Here is a 9,851-nt window from a genome sequence, read left to right on the forward strand (position 1 = left end):
TGCTGCCGTGGAATGCTACAGGTGCATCTCTGATTAGTTTTATGTAGTTGTTTTTAATTAATGGCCAATCACAGTTTAGCTGTCTCAGACTTTCTAGTCAGTCACAAGATTTTATTATCATTCTATTCTTTCTCTTTCTTTGCTAGCCTTCTGATGAAATCTTTTTTCCTATTCTTTTAGTATAGTTTAATATAATATATATCATAAAATAATAAAACACAGAGTCAAGATTCTCATCTCTTCCCTCGTCCCGGGACCCCTGCGAACACCACCACACCAGAGAGTCCCAGAACGGGGCATTTTATCCTCACGAGGATCTGAGGCGGCCCCAGGCGCCTCTTGGAGTGCATTGCAAAGGCAAAGAAAAGGACAATAAATCACCGGAGCCCCTTGAAGAGCCTCAGGGTCGCAGCTTTGTGGTGGAACCCCAAAAAGAGCGCAGGGCAGCAGAAACTGAGAGCGCTGCCGCGCAATTCTGCTCGGGGGATTTCTCCCGTCCAGCTCCTCCTCCCTCGCTGGGACAATGAACGCACGGGAACAGAAGAGGCAGCACGGCGGGGTTTGCTCCGGGAACGGCAGCCCCGGGGCTCCTCTGGGTGCTGAGAGCGGGATTTGTGCAGGAAAGGCTGCGGGAGCAGGGCTGCAGGAGCAGGGCTGCGGGCGGTGCGGGATTTGTGCAGGAAAGGCTGCGGGAGCAGGGCTGCAGGAGGTGCGGGATTTGTGCAGGAAAGGCTGCAGGAGCAGGGCTGCAGGGCCAGGGCTGCGGGAGGTGCGGGATTTGTGCAGGAAAGGCTGCAGGAGCAGGGCTGCAGGAGCAGGGCTGCGGGCGGTGCGGGATTTGTGCAGGAAAGGCTGCAGGAGCAGGGCTGCGGGCGGTGCGGGATTTGTGCAGGAAAGGCTGCGGGAGCAGGGCTGCAGGGCCAGGGCTGCGGGAGGTGCGGGATTTGTGCAGGAAAGGCTGCGGGAGCAGGGCTGCAGGGCCAGGGCTGCGGGAGGTGCGGGATTTGTGCAGGAAAGGCTGCAGGAGCAGGGCTGCAGGAGCAGGGCTGCAGGGCCAGGGCTGCGGGAGGTGCGGCAGGGAGCGGCCGGGGTGACCCCGCACACCCTGAGCTCGGATTCCTGCAGAGCTCCAGAGCCCGGGAAGGCTCCGGGCTGCCCAGTTCCCATCTAAGAGTCCATCACAATCATGCTGACACCGAAGTATTTTCATATCCTCGCAAGGACAGGTCATGAGATCTCCGGGCCACCAAAAGCTAGCCAAAAGCACATTCCAAACCTAAATTAAATCCAGATTTAGACTCCACACACTCAGGATGTCTAATAGGAACACTTCAGTTGATAAAACAAATTACATTCATGTAGTGTCGGAACAACCATGAACATAATTTTACACATGTTGCAAAACCTTCATCTGTGGTATCTATAACAATATAATTAAAAAATTATATTGTATTAATAGACTACTGGAGATTATTTTCATTGCCGGCAAGCAAGAAGAGGAGTTTGATGATCTAACATTTGGGAAAAAAAGTAGTCAAAACAGTAATGTAAAACTTGTTTGAGAAAACAAGATCCTGGACAAGAAAAACACCATGAACTATGGAAAACAAAACCACAGGCACTGAGAAAAGATCTGAACTAGACATTGGTACATATCACAAGAATTAATTGCTGCAGACTAATTACAACATTTTTCAATATGTATCTCTGAGAAAAAAGCCTGCCACTCCTGTTTCTAAGTGCTGGAGGGAAGAGGTGGGAAGGGTTTCTTTGTTTAAGCAGACAGAGCTCCTGGGATGAGGAGGAGCTTGAGAAAGGAGAGGTCAAAACAGCTTTTGATCCTTTGGAGCTGCTGTTGCAGCTCCCAGCAGGAGTTTTAGAACAGGATATTTGTGAAACATCTCAGGAGCCTGAGGAGCATCAGCTGGCTGGGAACAGTGACCCTGAGCACTCATTACAGCCACACTTCCACTGCAGGGAGGTGACAACGTCTGTAAAAAACAAAAAAAATAAAGTGAAACTTGTCAAACATTGGGAATTTTGGAAGACAGATCTTAACCTAGCACAAAAATCCTCGCTGGGGCTGCTGAACTCAACACACGCTGCTCACCAGGGAAATTCACACATCAGGAAAGCAAACCCAGGCTTGGGTGATGAGCTGCGTTTTGGTTTGCTGGGGTGTTAAAATTTGGTTTTCATTCAGCAGAACTTTCTAGCCCAATGGTATCAAAGGCTCTCTGCTGACTCAGATACCAACAAAAATTTACTTTGCCTAAACCCAAAACTCACCAAGATAGCTGAGAGTTTGTGGCTGAACTAAAATAAAAGCTGTGCTTCAGCACCCAGGGAAGGCACCCAAGGTAGGATGCAAATCCTGGGATGCCACTCCTGTTCCAAATGCACATTAAGCACCAAAAGTTAATCACATTCTTCACAAAGTATGGCCAGTGCAACAGAAGGTTTAACCCCTGGGTGAGGGAGCTGGGATTGTGGCTGGCTGTGGGTCTCAGCTGCCTCAGGACCACGTTTTAAGCCCTTTTTTTGGGTTTTTTTTAGTGTAGAGGCAGGAAAGGTGCTGAAACCAGAGGGCAAACCACCATATTCTAGAAAAGTGCAGTCTGCAGGGAGATTCCATGGCCTCATCTCTCCAAAAGGAGACTCAGGGGTGCCCCCATCACTCTCAAGAGCTCCTGAAAGGTGCCTGTGCTCAGCTGGGGCTGGGCTCTGTCTGCAGCAGCACTGACACAACCAGAGCTCACAGCCTCCAGCTGTGCCAAGGGAAATACAGGCTGGATATCAAGAAAAAGTGATGGAAAGAGTGATAAAGTTCTGGAATGTTCTGCCTGGGGAGGTGGTGCAGTCCCCATCCCTGGGTGTGTTTAACAAAGCCTGGATGTGGCTCTGGGTGCCAGGGGTGAGTTGGGATGCTGGGGCTGGGTTTGACTCTGTGATCTTGAAGGTCTCTTCCAACCCAGTGATTCTGGAATTCTGTGAACTCTGTAATCCTACAGCCCCTACTCAAGCATCAATCCTGTCGTTCTTACTGGAATTGCCTGACATCTGTTCCATGACCAACTAAGAAAATAAAGCATTTCCACTACAATAAGAGTTGGTTAAAAATGCCCTGAGCAGGTTTCTCCCTCAACATGGCCCCAGCAGTGGCACACCTCATTTGGGACAGACTGCAGTGCTCCCCACCACAGGACCCAAACCTGGCCTGCTGAACTCTTTCTGACTGATTTCACTGATTCCTAAGAGGGCAAAAGTTGTGTGGCTTCAATCAACAGTGCAAGTGTAGAGCTGCAAAAATCTCTGTTTTCCTTAGGCGCCCATCTAAGCAAGGAATTTGCCAGCTGGCATCACTGCATGTAAAAAAAAGGAATTTATGGAAGTTCTTCCAGTTTCTTACTGCCATCCCATTTTGGTTTTCAAACAGCAACAACACAGATCCTTCTTTTCCATCATCCTGGAATGCCTGGAGTCCCCTGGAGTCTGCAGGGAAGCTCAGTGTGGACCAAACTCTGCACAAAGATGATGCAGTTGGTGCCAAAAGCAAACATTTTCTCCATTATTTGTCCCAGGTTTAATGAGGCATGGCAGTGCTTTGCCATCCCTGTCAGTCCAATTACAGTGCACACTTCCATCTCTCCACACCTTCTTTCATAAAACAGGCTCATTTTACACCAAGTGACAGCAGCTTTTAAAATCTAGCTCAAAGCACGTTTTAGCACACACAAATTACATGGCCTCAGAAGCAAACAGAAGCAAACTCCTAAACTCTGAATCTAAAACTCTTCCTTGCTAAAATCCACATCCAGCTGCACTGCAGCTCAAAGCTGCCTTACAGAAAAACACACCCAAAATTCAAAATACGTAAGATCTATTTTTTTTTTGAAGATAGTTTATTATTCATTACACCACAATGTGTTAAATTGCAGTAATTCCAGCCAGACAAGTTGATCCAAACTGTAAGCTGATGGAGATGGTTATTTATTACCTGCTTCAAGACAAAGCTTGCCCTCTTCATAATTGTCTGCCCCATCATCCAAGGGAAGATGAAAAGAGACAGAATAATTTCAGTTGGAGCAGGGTCAGAACAGCAGCATCATCTTCAAGCAAACAATGAGATACTTTCAGACTCACACAGAACATGAACACCACCAACTCTGCTCTCTCAGAACATTTAACCACAGGTACTTTTTGCTTGCTTTGTTCTAGAAAAGATTGCACCCCATGGAGGTTCCCATAAGATGAAGACAGACAAGATAGCTGAAAAAAATTGAATACTAAAGGAGTGTCAGATTAACAAATTAAAAGCAACCCCTAGCCACAACCCACTGGTTTTAATTTGTTAAAGTTTTGTTAAGCACTGATAAAAAGACCACAGGTGGTTCACAGCAGAACTCTAAATGGCAAATTCAGTGTAAAGGAAAGGTCAGTGCAGGCAGTGACCCACAGCTGAAGGTAAATATGCAGAGTAAGCTCTTCACTATGCAGTAAATATCCACACAACAGATTTCACTGCCTATTTGATTGGTATCCTGTCTCTCACACAGGACCAGATGAACTTCAGTCCAAGTGGGATCATTAAAATCACAAATAGGTTGCAGCTCAAGATGAGATGCAAAGTTATTCTCAGAGTTTCCACATTATTCATGGTAAGCTCCACAACTCCCACACACTTGGAGGCTGTAAGAAAAGGCTCTTCAGTCACCAGGATTCTTTCCACCCAAAGCCACCAGCAGCAGGTCACTGGACAGAGGATCTGGGCACCAAAGGGTGCCCAAAGCCCTTTGGAGCATCCATCTCTCAGCTAAGAAAGCACATGGAACCACTCTGGAAGAAGCTCAGTCCCATCTGCTGGATGCAAACACCCACCCTGACTGTCACCCTGCTCCTGGGGGCCAGCTCTGCACTTCTTCCAACCTGATCTAATTACTACTGGCTAATTACTGCAGGCTTGGGACCCTTCCTGACTGGGGCTTTCTGGACTCAGGTCAGTCACCTCCTCAGGACATTTGGGCTCTCCTCAGCTTTCCAGGTGTGCCTTACCCAGGGATTTTCCCCCAAATGGCTCACGGGAGGTTTGGGCTCTGCTCCCAGGGAACAGGGACAGGAGGAGAGGGAACAGCCTCAGGCTGGCCCTGAGGTGGGCAGGGACAGCAGCAGGGATTTCCCCATGGAAAGGGAGCTCAGGCCTTGAACTGCCCAGGGAGGTTTAGAGTGCCCATCCCAAGGTGTCCAAGGATTTCCTGGATGTGGCACTCCTGGGCTGGGGACAAGGTGGGGACAGGGCACAGCCTGCACTCGGTGGTCTGGGAGGTCTTTTCCAACCTGAATTATCCTATGATTCTCTAATAAAAATAACACACCCATTTCCAATTTTGTACTGGAAAGGGAATCCTGCTAAAATTAGTCACAGATAAACAAGACAAACAACAGAGGAGACACTCTTTAAACAGCAAAAACATAAAGGAAAATTAACCAATTCTTGCTTGAAAAGCAGCTGTGCAAATACAACCCTTACATATAATCCACTTAAAAATGCTGTAAGAATTGGAAGTACAGTGATGAATTTCCTCATCCATCTGATTTGTCTGCAGGGAACTCACCTTCAAACTGCCAAAGTGCTGCTGACTCAGGCTCCTCCTTGGCAGGAACCTAAGGCAGGGCTGCAGGGACAGAGTTACCAGGGCTGTGCAGGATGAGCACAAGCTCACCCAACCCCAGAGTTGGGAGGCAACAAGGGGAAAGAAAGAGAAGAAAAAAAAAATTGTCTAGAATTTCTTGTGCAAATAATTTGGTTTTAAAAAGCTTTGCCCCAGGCTGTAAAGCCAAAGCAGTGTGACAGCATGGTGAGGCAGACAGTGGGAGCTGCTCTGTGTCAGCCCTTCTTGAAGCATCCTAGGAAGGGAAAAACTTCTTGGCTCTCACTGCAGTACAGAGAGTGAGCCAGACTCTCCACCACTGCTGAGAGCAAGGCAACTCGAGGATGGCAATATTAAAAGAAAAAACCAAAACCACAAACAAAACCAAAAAAAAACCACTGAATGCTCCCCTCCCATGCTTCTCTGTGAATTTTAAAACAGGAGGTTTGGAGAAGCTTTGGCAGCAGGCAGAGATTAAGTAAATAATCACTGTGTGGGAACACAAGCTTTCCAATTTACCAAGTGCACTGTGGAGCTCAAGAGATCCCATACAGAGAAGGAATACAAATTAATTCAATAATGAGATGTTTTACTACTTACTTGGTTATTTAATTGACTAGGGGAGCTATCTTAAATATCAGGTTCAAGGCTTTTAAAGAAGGGATCAGTGCAACAAAGGGAAGTGAAGGAACCAAAACACAGAGTGCTGGTTCTTGGTCAGTTTTTGCTTTGTTTTGCTTTTAAAGACAGCTCCTCGTGGCTGCAAACTCCTCAAGATCAAATTCAAATTGAAAACTAGGAAGAACCCCCTATACCCACTACACTTGCAGAGATTTTTGGTCTGTCTTTGCAGCTGCAAGACCTTCCATTTCTCAGAAAAAAATGTGCAAAACCATCCAAACAGTCCCTACCACAACTGGAAAGGACTTGGCAGAACGCTGGATTATGAAGGCAAAAATTGCATGGAAGCTCTTAGATTAAAGATGTAAATAAAATATTTGGAGTTTGCATGAATAATTTCAGAATGTATGGTCTGAAGCTTCCTGTTCATGTAGTAAAATTTAATCCATTTCTAAACATTTCTGATTGAAGCAGGCTGAGTGAGAGGTTAAAACATGCAGGAGTAAAGTGATTGCTGCCTCTCCCTAAGGCAGTCATTAAGTTCAGAATCAGTTAGCAACTGGGGTGGAGATTTTTATCTAGAAAAACAGGTAAATAAAGTCACAAAACTTAGGGAAACCACAGTATCAAACGTGACAGAGCAACTGTTGAGTCAAACAAAAAGCAGAGCAGAAAACAGCTATATGGAGGTAATGTCTCTTTTTCCTGCAGTAGGAACACAAAGAAAATTCATTTTCTACACAGACTGTAAGGCCAGCAGAGTGAGTTTGAAGATGAAGAACACTTTGCTCTCTCTCAACACCTCACCCAGGAAAAACACCAGAAACACACTGACCTGATACTCTGACCTTCAGAGCATATTTCAGCTTCAATTCTATTTTTAAATTAATTGCTGGGAAAAGGCATGAGTCACAGCCCTGCCTGGATCCCCCTGCACTGGACACTCACCAAGGGCTCTGCTCATTCTGAACTTTCCCAAGTCACAGCAGGCTCCTGCTTTAGCACCTCAGTGTGAAGAACAAGGTTCAGCTCCCTCAGCCACCTAGGAATCCCAGCCTCTGTGTCCATCTTGATCCTCCCAATTCTGGCCCAGGTGTTTGCTGCACACACCAGGAAGCTCTGGGATGCTGCCAAGTGTTCCTGCCAGGAAGGGATCCCAGCTCAGCTGCCCTTGGCACCTTCCTTGTGCTCAGGCTGCAGTGTTGACTCCCACCTGCTGACAGTGAAGGTCAACAGAACCTAAAGAGAGGCCTCAGGGAAGCACAGGTGAGAAATTCAGGCTCTGCACTTACAGGTACAGCTGGAATTTGGAGGGTCCCACAGTCAAAACTCCCTGTTCCAGCACTTGGAGAAGGGGAACTGTGCAAGCAATGAGGAATACATCACCCATGTGCTGATGGAGGTCAGCAGCCTGTGGGGCTCAGCTTTGTGCCCTCCCCAAACCCAGTTTAGGAGCAGCCAAATGATTATGTACGCAGTCACATTTTGGATTTCTTGATTTCCCCTTCTTCCTGTGTCATCCAGTTCATTCCCTCTGGAGCAGGAGGCTGCTCCACACTCCCCTGGCACTGTGGATGTCTGAGGCAGTGAGGCCCATGCTGCTGACTCACCTACACAAACCCTCAGCACTTTGATTGGGTCCAGGCTCTTCATTACAAAGAAGCCTTTTAAGACATCAGAAATAAATCATCTGCCTGGTTGCCTTTAATGAAAGCTCTGCTACACAGGAAAAAGGGGGAGGGAGCACGAAACAATATCCACGGTGGAACAGCCCAGCCAGAAAAGAGGGATGTCTGAGGAACAGAATGAAAGACTTGAGAATTAAGTCAAGAAGAGAAACAATAAAGTATGGAAATGGAGCAGGAAGGTATAAACAGGAAAGTTACAAATGGAATGAAAGGCTGAAGTGACTTTTTTTTTGGTGAAAGAACACCACACCTCATTAGGACAAAGAGGCAGTAACATGTTCCCATGTCCCAGCTTCCCGTGCAACAATCCCCGGTTCTTTTAGTGGATTTCAGCTGTAAGAGCAGAAGAAAACATTTCCACACAACTGGTGGGGACTTCAAAAGCAGCTAACAAGGCTGAAATCAATCTCTCTTCTCTTAAAAGTTTTACATAGCAAAGCTCTGTAACAACTGCCCCAAGTAGTCTCTTAACAATGGTGAGGAGTTCACAACGAGCTGCTCAGGGCTATGATTCATTCGTGGCTCTCTGCCAGAAAAATAAATACATTCAAGACCAGTGGCCCCAAGGGGAAAGGTAGGCCACTCTTAAAAAGCACGAGATGAATGATTTACAGAGCAGAATCCAGTTTTCAGCCCATATGGATGAGGAGGAAGGACTTTTTTACATCTCCCAGAGATTTAGTGCACGGACTTGGATACTGGCAGTGCATCAACAGATGGAGGGAACTGGGAACTGTCGAGCTGGGATTTGCAAAACTCGCTCCAAAGAGCGAGAAATGATTTCTTATATTGCTGTGCACAGTTCATAAAGCCAAACCAAGCCGTGCAGTGGGTATGGAGCAACACAAGCCATACACAGGCAGCTCAGGTTACAGGAAGTGCAGTAAAGTCCCACCTGTGCAGGGACAGAGGGATCCTCTGGCAGAGTGACAGTGACAAACAGCTCAGGGCTGGGCAGGGCCTGACTCCACACAGCATCTGCTGCACATAAAAAGAGTTAATTAGCTGCTAAGCAGCCAGCAGTACTTCACTCTTGTCCTTTCTCCCCAAAGAACATTATTGCTGGGGTAAACGCTCAGGCAGCAAGGTGCAGGAGGGAGCCTGGGCTTTCACTGTGGGAGTGAGGCCAGCTCACCTCACACCAGCCTGATGTGTCACTGCCCTCTCCTGCTCTGAGCCACCCTTTCAGTACCCAGCACCTTCAGAAACACCAAACCCCACTTTTAAGAGTGGCTTTAACATTCAGAACATTCTCTTTAACATTATTGCACAGGGCTTTTACCTTTTCCAAGCAGCAAAGAAAGCTGCTTTGAAATGCTAGCAACTGCATTTCATCATTAAAAAATTCCAGATTTACCTGGAAGTGCCTTAAATCCCCTAGTTCCACTTCTTATAATAAAAACCAAACTGGGGACTTTGGCCTCTTACTAACAGGGCCAGAGAATGCCAGGGCCACACAAACATTTTTCCCCCCATAAAAAGGTTGTACCATCAGCAAAGGGACATTGGAGGGGATTTGTTTCACACATTCTAGCACCAATGGATAATGCAAAGTGTGAGGAGCCTGCCTCTGACCTTAGAAAGTTACCCAGTTATGTAGTTCCTATTTCACAGTAAACATTTCCTGAGTGTGGGTTCCAATTTCAAACTCAAATCTTTAAAAAGAATCAGTATTTAAACATTTCCCTGTGATTAAAGCAAGCCTGTGTGAGTCCTATTGCATACAACAATGTATTTTCTCTTGTCCTTCTTAAATTTATGTTCTGAACTTCTCCCTGGAAAAAATCAGCAGACAACTTCACTGCAATAAGGTATTTTTTAAAGTGAGATCACTAAATCAAATGTGACTTGAGAGATGGCCCTGATGATCACAAAATACACAAGGAAAAAACCC

General features: G+C 46.5%; 1 long non-coding RNA gene across 1 annotated transcript; it reads left to right on the forward strand.

Annotated features, from left to right (window-relative positions):
* Positions 1-3,952: 3,952 nt before the first annotated feature.
* LOC127060069 (uncharacterized) lies at positions 3,953-9,687 on the forward strand. The gene is made up of 2 exons (XR_007778611.1): positions 3,953-4,996; positions 6,502-9,687. It is a non-coding gene; the product is annotated as an uncharacterized LOC127060069 (long non-coding RNA).
* Positions 9,688-9,851: the final 164 nt, after the last annotated feature.

This window comes from Serinus canaria, chromosome 12 (assembly GCF_022539315.1).
Source record: "Serinus canaria isolate serCan28SL12 chromosome 12, serCan2020, whole genome shotgun sequence".
NCBI classification, from domain to species: Eukaryota; Metazoa; Chordata; class Aves; order Passeriformes; family Fringillidae; genus Serinus; species Serinus canaria.